This window comes from Acipenser ruthenus, chromosome 14, assembly GCF_902713425.1.
Source record: "Acipenser ruthenus chromosome 14, fAciRut3.2 maternal haplotype, whole genome shotgun sequence".
NCBI lineage: Eukaryota > Metazoa > Chordata > Actinopteri > Acipenseriformes > Acipenseridae > Acipenser > Acipenser ruthenus.
The window spans coordinates 20,836,688-20,849,570 of NC_081202.1; the positions used below are offsets into that span (position 1 = coordinate 20,836,688).

A 12,883-nucleotide genomic window follows, 5' to 3' on the forward strand; every position below is an offset into this window, starting at 1 on the left:
CGTAACCGAATTTGGGAGTTGTTGCGGACCACCTGGAGTTTACTCACGGACCACATGTTGGGAACCACTGCCATAGTGTAATAAATGCATGAAATAGTTTTGTTTCCACCTTGTTTCTCTTTAACTTTTCCTTTTGGGACATACTAATGAAAGTACCAGCAAGAATAGCTCTTGTGTAATATATATATATATATATATATATTTTTTTTTTCTCAGGTGTTACCTGCTCTTAATGCAGGAATATTTTTTTTTCTTCAATTGAGCAAACAAAAGTGGCACATTTATTTACACTTTAATGCATGAAGTATTGAAAATAGCTGAAAAAAGTAGTTTTGGACACAAATATATTTGTCATTCAATTTTTTTGCACATCCCCCCCCCCCCCCCCCCCCCCCCCCATTGGTTTATATGGGGTGGGGTGTTGTGGTGCATCCTCATATGAGATCATCATGCATGAGTGTGTTTGTGTTTTGTTTTGTTTTTTCTTTAAATCTGTCCCAATATGCGGTCACCATGCATGAAAGGGTTAAGCAGCCACAAAGGTTGTCGCTGTACATGCAGGACCATTTGTGTATATATAATAACCAGTTTTTACAATCCTTGATAGTGACAAAATTGACTTTTATATATAGTGAACCTCTCTAAATGTATCCACTGGGTTTTATTTGAGCTTGTCGTCTTGGGCTCTGTTTTTGAAACCGTGGGAACTTTGGCCTATTGGAGGCCTTCTCTAGTTGTTAATTATACACAGGCATATAAATCAGTGTCTGTTGGAACAAGAGATTTTTCAGCTTGAACAAGAGTTTGACAAAGAAAAAGCAAGCCTTTGGCAACTGGGTTAAGAGCTCGATTGTTCACCAAAGGGCAGGGCAGTATGCCACACATGGTCTTATACTGTAGGAGTAATTGCATTCTGAACAGTTATAATTAATTAATTAATAAATAAATAAAGAAGAATTCATTGTCAGTAAGATTGGGTCAAGTACTATAACTGGACTGGGATTTGCTTGAGAAATCATTGTTGCTGTCCATGACAAACCTGGTGTATGGAATTATTCCTCTAACAATGGCTCTCTAACACTGTCCCTATCTAATGAACTGTTTGGAGTAGAACATTGGTTAATGCCATTTATGGTCAATTTTGATGACATTGGATGTCACAGAACAAATTTTTGTTTAAGCAAACCCCTGTTGGGACTCCACAGTTTTATTAAAAAACATACTGCAGCAGATGAAAGACACATCATGCTTACTTCCCTTCGCAATCGGAAGATGTCCAGCAGTGCCATCAGCTCAGAATTGGCAGAAAACAGTGGGACCCTGGTACACCCATCTACTGTCCGGAGAAGTCTGGTCAGAAGTGGCCTTCATGGAAGACTTGCGGCCAAAAAGCCATACCTCCGACGTGGAAACAAGGCCAAGCGACTCAACTATGCACGAAAACACAGGAACTGGGGTGCAGAAAAATGGCAGCAGGTGCTCTGGACTGATGAGTCAAAATTTGAAATATTTGGCTGTAGCAGAAGACAGTTTGTTCGCCGAAGGGCTGGAGAGCGGTACACGAATGAGTGTCTGCAGGCAACAGTGAAGCATGGTGGAGGTTCCTTGCAAGTTTGGGGCTGCATTTCTGCAAATGGAGTTGGGGATTTGGTCAGAATTAATGGTCTCCTCAATGCTGAGAAGTACAGGCAGATACTTATCCATCATGCAATACCATCAGGGAGGCATCTGATTGGCCCCAAATTTATTCTGCAGCATGACAACGACCCCAAACATACAGCGAAAGTCATTAAGAACTATCTTCAGCGTAAAGAAGAACAAGGAGTCCTGGAAGTGATGGTATGGCCCCCACAGAGCCCTTATCGCAACATCATCGAGTCTGTCTGGGATTACATGAAGAGAGAGAAGCAACTGAGACTGCCTAAATCCACAGAAGAACTGTGGTTAGTTCTCCAAGATGTTTGGGCCAACCTACCTGCCGAGTTCCTTCAAAAACTGTGTGCAAGTGTACCTAGAAGAATTGATGCTGTTTTGAAGGCAAAGGGTGGTCACACCAAATATTGATTTGGTGTAGATTTTTCTTCTGTTCACTCACTGTTCAAACTATTAACATGTCTATTTGTGAAAGCATTCTTACTTTACAGCATTTTTTCACACCTTCCTAAAACTTTTGCACAGTACTGTGTGTGTGTGTGTGTGTGTGTGTGTGTGTGTGTGTGTGTGTGTATGTGTATGTGTGTATATATATATATATATATATATATATATATATATATATATATATATATATATATATATATATATATATATATAAATCTAACATTAGGTAACTCAAATGTATTTGAGTTAACAAATTTCATAGAAATTCAATTTGTTCAATACTTTTGTTTGCCTTATCTTTTATAAGCCCAACATTATTGTTCAGTTTGGGAGTTGGAAGAAATTCAGCACAGCCTGTTATTGTGCTTTCATTGAGATATTTTTCCTAAATGGACTGCCTGTTCACAAAATCCTTTTTAATGACAGCTGTGCAGACTGGAATAAAGTTGTTGAAATAGGTTGAGGGTCCACTACCCTTAAATATTAGTTTTTCCATGTATTTTCATCCTACTTTTACTAGCTAACTCTATTTTATTTTTATTTATTTATTTGTTTAATTATGTATGTATGTATGTATGTATTTATTGTTTTGGACCGGGAATGGTAAATTGAGAACCAACTATTTTTTGGGCCTGAAAATCAAATTTTATTTATTTTATAGTTGCTGTATGAATGATTTGAAATGCAGGATGTGGTAAACCACACCAGAGGTGGGTTGAGACACTGCTACTGATATGTAGGGCAATTTGAATAATTTCACACGCATGCAAAATTAATTAAACATTAATTTACCTTAATTCTCCACCAGCATCATTTTATAACTTCAACAAAACTGTTCATCCAATGGTATTACAGATCTTAGCTGTTATAATATAAACTCAAGGGTAGAATTTCACAGAAAATCTTTTTCTAATCCTCAGGATAGGCAGTACAAAATCTGCCTGTCCTGTAATATTTATTTTATTAGGTATATTTTGTAGACACGTTTCTTTTGCTGCCAAAAAAAAAAAGAATGTGTTCATTAAAGTATTTTTATAATTTTGGAACGTTTTGTATGCCTGCTTGTTACAGCTTGCAGACGCACCCCTTTATAAACAGAAGTCAGCTCTGTGCGACATATTGCTGCTTAGGTCACATCCATGATATATTTTGTTTTAACTGAAGAAATGCTTCTGAGAAGCAACTTGCGTGTGTCGGGTATGTACCTTTTACAGGAAGTGCAGCATGGAAAAGAGTGCAAAGGCATTCACCATTTTTTTTTTTTTTTTAATGCTATAAAAAAAAAAAATAGTTCAAATATCAAACATCGTATTACTTTGAATTATCACCGCCTCAGATATCAGATTTGTAATAGACCCCGCTCTCAATAAAGAAACATGTACATTTTCCCTTTCTGATCTGTCAGCTCAACAACTTTCAGTTTAAAAGGTAAGTTGTAGGACTTCTTCGCCATCTGGATCAAGCTGTATCTCCAGAAATAAACTTCAATATACGCCTCCCTCAAATACTGTAAAAACCGCAATAAAATATATCACCTTTCGAAAACCAAAGTACTGCTGTTTGCCGCCTGCCCTTGAATAAGTGCCGCAGCTGTTTTTAGCAATTTAAAATAAACGCACAGCATTAATTCAAAGTAATACTGTGCTTGTTTAATGTAGTGTGTGTATCTTTCATAGTACAATTTAGTAAAATGTCAGATTTATAGGAACTTTATTGAACTGTTTGTATTCAGAAAGACTCGGCTTAATTCTAATTTGGTAGACTTTTGTTCTTAATTTTCAAGGACCTAGCTGTGACTTGCACTATTGAATGACATTCCTGTTCGCCTTATGTTGTGCCAGCCTTTGTGGCAGAACTTTTTAAAACGGGAATAAAGGATGTTTGTTAGTGTTGAATAACTGGGTGGGGGGCAGTGGTATTTCATTCAGCACAACACACCATGCCTAGGAGCTAAAAGAAAATGTTTGGAACTGACAGATCGGTTTTGGGCAGACAAGAGGGCAGTGGCCCAGATCTAACAATTCATGGAGATTGAATCTGAAGGTATTTAACAGCGGCATGTAATTTAGGTCTGTTTCAAAGAGGTGGTTGTTTGTTTAACTTTGCCAGAGTTGTCTGCTCAATTATCAAATATATAGTGATTTACAGTGTGCAGAACACCATGTAAGGGACATTTGTTATATTTTGACTAGTTTTCTGTACATCCTAGCCCCTTGAGCTGTTATCATGGAAAATGACAGATCGGTAATATGTATAGATATACCAGGTCTACAGTGTAGTGGAAACACAGCCTTGTAAGTACATTCTTGAGTCCGAATCTAGGTACTGTCACCTCCTTTTCCATGGGTTCTAACTATTTCTTCAGAACTGCTTGCTTACTTTTGAGTCATCCTTGCTTGGTCATTTTTAACAAGTTATTCCTACTTTTTCACTGTGGGCTGCGCTATCGAAAGTCATGTCTTTGGAATCCTTGGAATTTCGGTTTTAATAAATCTATTCATGGGCATTTGTTATGAGATCAGTGATACACATTTGTGACTCTTTCAATCCATTCCAGTCTAGGACCATGTTCCAGCCATTTCCTTGCATGTTGAACCTAGCTGTCCAGTGCCTAGCTCCAGTATGGTCTTTAATTGTTTAATAGAACATATATGTTAAATTAAACCATTAAAACCTGTTTGGAACAAGGTCCTGGTTTGAAATGAACTGCTTTTAATGTTTTATGCCCTTGGTGGTGGATATGCGTTACGCACATACATGGTTTTCTTGTAAATTACACTGGCTCATTGGTGAGCCAGAACAAAACCATTGAAATGTATTCTTCCCATTGTAGACGATTACACTGCACAGTTAAATACAGCTGTTCCTGTAGATAGCACTTTACAGCATTAAACGTCTTCAGTGTAACAGGGCTTTCAATGCCTTTTGATTGTCCCACTGTTATTTCCTGTCCTCAGTAACCTTTGAAATGGGGCTATGTAACATTTACTACTTACAGTCAAGTTAACTGCTGATGTTAACCAGATTGACACAGTGTGACCAGGATTTACTGATTATGCCAGTCAGTTCAATACCAATTATACAACAGTGTGCTTGATCTGGAGTAATGCGTTGGGGTCAGGAAAGGATTTCTTGTGATTAAACTCAGAGTTATAGTAATTGTTTATTTGCCTACTAGAGTTTCAACCTACTGTGATTGAAAATGCCATAATGGCTATTCCGTTTCTAAGCAGTCTCAGGCTGAAACATTTAAAACTACTAGAAAGATCCTGTCTTTGAATAGGTAGATCATTTGACGTTAGTTTTGAATAATTTTCTTGCTTGAATTGCGCTATCTTTTTTTTCCTTGTATGTCATGCTACGTAGTTGGTGATCAGGACATAAAAGGCACGCTAAATAATTAATTGCCAGGGTGTCATGTTCACTAGTTCCTAAATCATGTAACACAATACCATCGCTAACAATAATGAACAAAGCAAATGGAACTTTATTGAAAGACAGAAAGTTGCAGGCTTGTGTGTATAATGTAGACTACTTAACCACCTAACCTCATTAACTACAATATAGCTTGCCAGCACAGTCATCGTGCTATTTAGAAAGCTAATGGTATAGTCTGTAGAATGTCATGTACTTTGATTAACCCAAATATAAGCTAAATAGAAGTCTACTGCTGTGCCACAATTAAAAAATGGTACCTTTATCATTATTCTAGTAAAACCTGTGGCAGCTGGAGAGATTTTGACTGCATTGCACCTTCAGTTTTGCATATTCATTTTTAAAAACACTGCAATTAAGAGTGCTATTCTAGAACAAAGAGGAGCATACTTGTAAATTTATACATAGGACAGCAGCAGTGTAGTCCTTTCAAATTTGTATTTTCATAAGCTAAAAATTAACAAAACCAAAAAAAATCAGTGACCTTAATTCTCATCACCATCCTTTTGCTTGTTTTATTGTTCACTGTACAGTATATACAGGCAGGTGTTACAGAATATGGCAATTTTAAAGTTCAGACTGTTTCAAAGATATCCTTTTCAGGCAGGTAAATGGCAAGTCACAGAATATGTATTATATTAATTTTGACAAAATGTGTGTTCTACTAGTTTTACTCATACCTGCTATCAAAACTTTTTAGTAAAACCTGGAATGAGTGAAGCTGTGCAATATGAGTCATATTTCCATCCCTGCCTAATCCATTTCTCACTTTTTTCCCCTTTGAAAAGAACAAGTTCAGATTTTAATAAGATCCCCTCCATTTGTGTACTGTGTCTTTTGTACTGGAAACCAAGGCTGATGGCAAATTAGGTACAAATGTAACCCTATTTATTTATTTATTTATTTTTTTTATTTTTTATAAACAATTTATTTTTATGCATTTTCCAATTTTCTTCCAATTTTGGAATGCCCAATTATTACTGAACCTGGCTGCAACCCCCAAACTGACTTGGAAGAGACAAAGAGGAGCACTCATGTCCTCCGAAACGAGTGCCGTCAGCCGTCCGCTTCTTTTCACTCTGCAAGCCCGCCGTGCAGCCATATCCATGACTTGCAGCGTCGGAGGACCACACGGTTCTAAATTGCGTATAGGCCGGCCTGCAGGCGCCCGGCCAGCCACAGGAGTGAGTTGCTGGTGTGTGGTGAACCATGGACTCTCCAGCTGACCTAACCCCTACCCCGGGTATGAAATCCTCAGAGAAGGGGATATATGGTAGTGAAGGTGGTCAACCGTACGTATGCCAGACTTCACAGATTTCTCTGTATTTCTGGAAAACTGCTTATCCAGTTAGCAGAAGTTATTGCTAATATCAGATTCTGTAGACATAAGGTGGTGTCTGCCTGTCCGTACACCCGTCCATCTGTGTGACACACTTGCAGTTTTAGCAAATATCTAGTGAACCGCTCATCCAATTGTCATGAAATTTAGTATTAAGATTATTTAACATAATTTACAGAAAGTATCAGATTCAAGGAATACATGGGGGATGCCTTCCTGTCTGTTCATCCAGCCTACATTTTTGCATATATCTGGATAATCCAACTGTCATGAAACATAGTACAGGGTTTTCCCCAGGAATTCTGTAGAGCAGGGTGGCAGAACCATTATTGCTGGGAGCACTTTTAACAGAAAAATAAACTTGCCTTACCTTAAATATATAATACGACAAAGAATGTGAATAATGTGTTGTCTTTTGTTGACTGTATCTGGAGACAGACCATAGAGCACCTTGTAAGTCAGAAGCAAGACCTTAAAATCAATTCTAAAACGTACTGGAAGCCAGTGAAGTGCAGCCAATACTGGAGTTATGAAGTTGCAAACGGAATTAGGCATGATTTGGTAGCCCAGATAACAGAGCATTGCAGGAATCCAGGCAATGATAAAAAAAAAAAAAACCTAATCATGTTACGTAAATGATAAAAGGACACTTTAGTGGTATTGCGAATATGAGCCTCGAAACATAAATCAGAATTGATTACAAATCCCAGGTTTCTGGCCTTGGAATTTATATTTTAATTATATTTACCTAAATTTGTTTTTATAGAATTTACCAACTCCAATTTCTGCTAAGAAACTAACAGCAAGACTTCAGTCTTACCTGAATTTAACTGCAAAAAATTGGGACAGCCAGCTTTCCACCTCCGACAGACATGCAATTAGGGTGGAGACAGTCGATATATCCCCAGGTTTTACAGAGATGTAAAGATGTGTGTCCTCAGCATAACAGTGAAAATGTACATGGTGTTTACGCATAATCATGCCCAATGGTAGCATGTATAAGGAGAATAGTAAGGGGCCAACAATGGAGCACTGGCACCACAGGAGATGGTAGATAATTGTGATTCAGTCTGCTATTTTTTTAAAATTCTGCCTGTCCATAAGATATGACCTAAGCCAGTCTAAAACAGTTCCTGATAGCCCTATCCAATTTTCAAGGCGTTCAGTTAAAATAACATGATCAATGGTATTATTATTATTATTTATTTCTTCGCAGACGCCCTTATCCAGGGCGACTTACAATTGTTACAAGATATCACATTATTTTTACATACAATTACATTATTTTTCACACATTATTTTTACATACAATTACCCATTTATACAGTTGGGTTTTTACTGGAGCAATCTAGGTAAAGTACCTTGCTCAAGGGTACAGCAGCAGTGTCTCCCACCTGGGATTGAACCTGTGACCCTCTGGTCAAGAGTCCAGAGCCCTAACCACTACTCCACACTGCTGCCCCATATCAAATGCTGCACTAGATCTAACAGAACCAGAATGGATATGTGGAGTCATTAGTAAATAATTCAGCACTTTTGATTAGGGCAGTCTCTGTACTGTGAACAGATCTAAAGCCCGGTTTTAAACTTTTCAAGTATTTGGTTATCACCAAGAATTATACTGAGTTGGCCAGCTACCACCTTCTCTAAAACCTTAGTGGCAAAAGGTAAATTGGATCTGTCTAAAGTTGCTTAAAATAGTAGGATCTGAGTTAGGTTTTTTGAGTAAGGGCTTAACCAGGGCAGTTTTAAAAGCAGCAGGAACTATTCCAGTTGACAAGGAATTATTTATAATTTCCAGAACAAAAGGACACCGATCATTAAAAAAGTCTTTGAGGAATTTAGTGGGGATTGGATCTAAAATACAGGTAGAGGAGTTCATCTTCATCACTAATTTATTCAGGTCTTGCAACATGATAGGAGAAAATGATTCCATGACAGAACCACCTGGTCTATTGGGTACATTCAAATTCAAATTCAAGTTCAAGTTAGGGCCATTCTGAGAGATTTGATCCCTGATATTGATAATTTTATTTTGAAAATAATTAAGAAATTCTTCACAGTCAACAGGTGTGGCTTCAATCAAAGGAGGTGCAGTAGAAGATGGGCTAACTCATTTTTCAATGGTTGAATTTTTCTATGGTTGAAAAAAGAACCCTAGAGTTATTATTATTTGCACTAATAACCATCCATTAGGAGTCACGGGGGGCGCACCCATTGCTGTTTTACAGCATGACTAAAGGCTGCTACACACCAGACGCGATGTGACAAAATAAATAGAATCTATACTTTTGGAAAATAGTTTTCACACCACAAGTGACATCGGAGGTGATGCAAAACAAATAATTTGAATCCTGTTTTTTGTGATTTGTCGTTCAACAACTAGGGAATTGACCAATCGGAGAACAGCTTCAATGCACGTGGTCCAGCAGGGTGAAGCAGTGTCCAAAAATAACTTATCGTGAAAAAATATCCAGAGTTTTATGGCAAAGATCATCGCAATTCTAAAAATCGCATCGCCTTAAGCCACAAAGTCACCCATCTAGTTCCATGAAAGCTATAGTAATATATTAAGCATGTCCTAGCATATTCATGACATAGTTCCATGAATGTGATCCTTACAATGTAACTGTAATGTTAAACCATATTTCCCTACACTTTTTCGTTTGATTTTTTTATTTAGTGTTCAATACTGTGTTTTTGCCAGGGTGTACCAATAAAATTTATAAAAATCAAAAATGTATGCTGTAATTACTCATATCTGTGTGCCCATGGCAGATGTGCAGGCTGTTCATGTGCACCAGAATAAGCAAACATATTCAAATTCTGTAACCTTTGCATGAAGTGAAGGATTAACATATCTTTATTTATTTTGCTCAGTTTGTAATATTGCCCAAACACAAATAGAGCATATGACACAGACCAAACCACAATACTGTATATTAGCCTTTAGCGGTCCATTTATTCAGCGCGTCTCAGGCGTGTCGGGTCCAATTTATTTTCACATGCGCAGTTTATTTTACACACGCTGTTTAAAAGTTTTTTTTTTCACAGTAAAACAGGTTTAAAAGGCACTGCATATCAACAGGACACTCAGTACTGCATCTCCAGCCCCGCCCTACCCCTTGTTCGTTATATTTTTCAAATACCTCTTAATAGTACATACCTATAAATCATCTCTTGATCACTCGTTTTATCACCAAACTCATCAATAATGCGATCCAAGTTGTTATTTTACTACTATAACATCTCAAAAAAGCTCTGCATATGTCTGTGATATTCTTTGAGCGCTGGATGCGGAAGCAGCTATCTTGTTTGTTTATGTCCGTGTTATCTATGTGGTGTCGGGGCTATCAGTATTCATGAGATTCGGCTTCTCTCGGCTCCTATCGGTCTCACTCGGCCATTGAATGGTTTTCTCGGCTTTTTACGGAGAAAAAACGACTAGAGACTTGTTTTTTGCGTCTTTTTTTTTTTAATTTAGTCGTTGCCAATTATTTTTTATTATTTTCTCCCAATTTGGAATGGCCAATTATTTTATTACGGTCGGCTCACCGCTACCACCCCTGCGCTGACTCAGGAGGGCGAAGATGAACACATGCTGTCCTCCGAAGCGCGTACCGTCAAGCCGACCGCTTTTTTTCACACTGCAGACTCACCATGCAGCCACCCAAGAGCTACCTTGGAAGCTCCCGTCCTCGATCGGCAAAGGAATAGCCTGGATTCGAACTCGCAACTTGCAGGCTATAGAGCACATCCTGCACTCACGTGGAGTGCCTTTACTGGATGCGCCACTCGGGAGCCCCACGTCTTTTTGATGATGTTGGACAGGGTCCGACATTAGACCGGAAAGGGAAAATTGCGATGTCGGACCGGGTCCGACATAGGACCACAAAGGGTTAGGAGCTGAGCTGGCCTTAGTATTCATAAGAATATAAGAACATAAGAAAGTTTACAAATGAGAGGAGGCCATTCGGCCCATCTTGCTCGTTTGGTTGTTAGTAGCTTATTGATCCCAGAATCTCATCAAGCAGTTTCTTGAAGGATCTGAGGGTGTCAGCTTCAACAACATTACTGGGGAGTTGGTTCCAGACCCTCACAATTCTCTGTGTAAAAAAGTGCCTCCTATTTACTGTTCTGAATGCCCCTTTATCTAATCGCCATTTGTGACCCCTGGTCCTTGTTTCTTTTTTCAGGTCGAAAAATTCCCCTGGGTCGACATTGTCAATACTTTTTAGAATTTTGAATGCTTGAATCAGACCACCGCGTAGTCTTCTTTGTTCAAGACTGAATAGATTCAATTATTTTAGTCTTGTCTGCATACGACATGCCTTTTAAACCCGGGATAATTCTGGCTGCTCTTCTTTTTACTCTTTCTAGAGCAGCAATATCATTTTTGTAACGAGGTGACCAGAACTGAACACAATATTGTAAAGTTTTAACATTACTTCTCTTGATTGAGCATCTTGTTGGCCTTTTTTACAGCTTCCCCACATTGTCTAAATGAAGACATTTGTGAGTCAACATAAACTCCTAGGTCTTTTTCATAGATTCCTTATTCAATTTCAGTATCTCCCATATGATATTTATAATGCACTTTTTTTATTTGCGTGCTGTACCTTAGACTTTTCTCTATTAAATGTCATTTGCCATGTGTCTGCCCAGTTCTGAATGCTGTCTAGATCATTTTGAATGACCTTTGCTGCAACACTGTTTGCCACTCCTCCTATTTTTGTGTCATCTGCAAATTTAACAAGTTTGCTTACTATACCAGAATCTAAATCATTAATACAGATTAGGAATAGCACAGGACCTAATACTGATCCTTGTGGTACACCACTGGTTACCTTGCTCCATTTGGAGGTTTCTCCTCTAATCAGTACTTTCTGTTTTCTACATGTTAACCACTCCCTAATCCATGTGCATGCATGCATTTCTTTGAATCCCTACTGCGTTCAGTTTGAGGATTAATCTTTTATGCGGGACTTTGCCAAAAGCTTTCTGGAAATCTAAATAAACCATGTCATATGCTTTGCAATTATCCATTGTCGATGTGGCATCCTTAAAAAAATGAAGCAGGTTAGTTATACACGATCTCCCTTTCCTAAAACCATGCTGACTGTCGACCAGGATACTGTTACCATATAGGTAATTTTCCATTTTGGATCTTATTATAGTTTCCATAAGTTTACATATAATAGTAGTCAGGCTTATTGGTCTGTAATTACCTGGTTCGGTTTTGTCTCCCTTTTTGTGGATCGGTATTACGTTTGCAATTCTCCAGTCTGTTGGTACAACCCCTGTGTCGAGACTGTTGCATGATCTTGGTTAGCGGTTTGTAAATAAATAACTTCTTTCATTTCTTTGAGTATTATTGGGAGGATCTCATCCGGCCCAGAGGATTTGTTTATTTTAAGAACTCCTAGTCCCTTTAACACTTCTGCCTCTGTTATGCTAAAGTTATTTAAAACTGGATAGGAACAGGTCGACATGTGGGGCATGTTGTCCGTATCCTCCTTTGTAAAAACTTGTGAAAAGTAATCATTTAATAAATTTGCTTTTTTTTTTTTTCGCCATTCATTTTGCCATTTGTATCTCAAAGACATTTAACTTCCTCTTTTGAATGTTATCTTGCTGTTATAATATTGGAAAAACATTTTGGAATTGGTTTTAGCCCCCTTAGCAATGTTCATTTCTATCTCTCTCTTGGCCTTTCCAACTTCCTTTTTGACTTGTGTTTGCAGTTCCAAGTACTCTTTCTATGTAGTTTGTTTTTTTAATTGATCTATTAAACCATTTTGGCCAATTTGGTTTTAGATTTAAATTTGACTACGTTTGAGATGTAATTGTTTTGCACCTCTAGTACTACATTTTTAAAAAACAGCCATTCTTTTTCTGTGGATCTATCTACTTCTGTTAGTCTCTGTTTCATACCTTCATAGTTTGCTTTTCTAAAATTGTAAACCTTAGCTTTGTGTGTGTGTGTGTGTGTGCGTGTGTGTGTGTGTA

General features: G+C 37.9%; 1 protein-coding gene across 5 annotated transcripts in view; it reads left to right on the plus strand.

Annotated features, from left to right (window-relative positions):
• Window positions 1–12,883, plus strand: part of LOC117962316 (GRAM domain-containing protein 4-like) — a 58,663-nt gene that overhangs the window by 20,023 nt on the left and 25,757 nt on the right. The window lies entirely within an intron of this gene.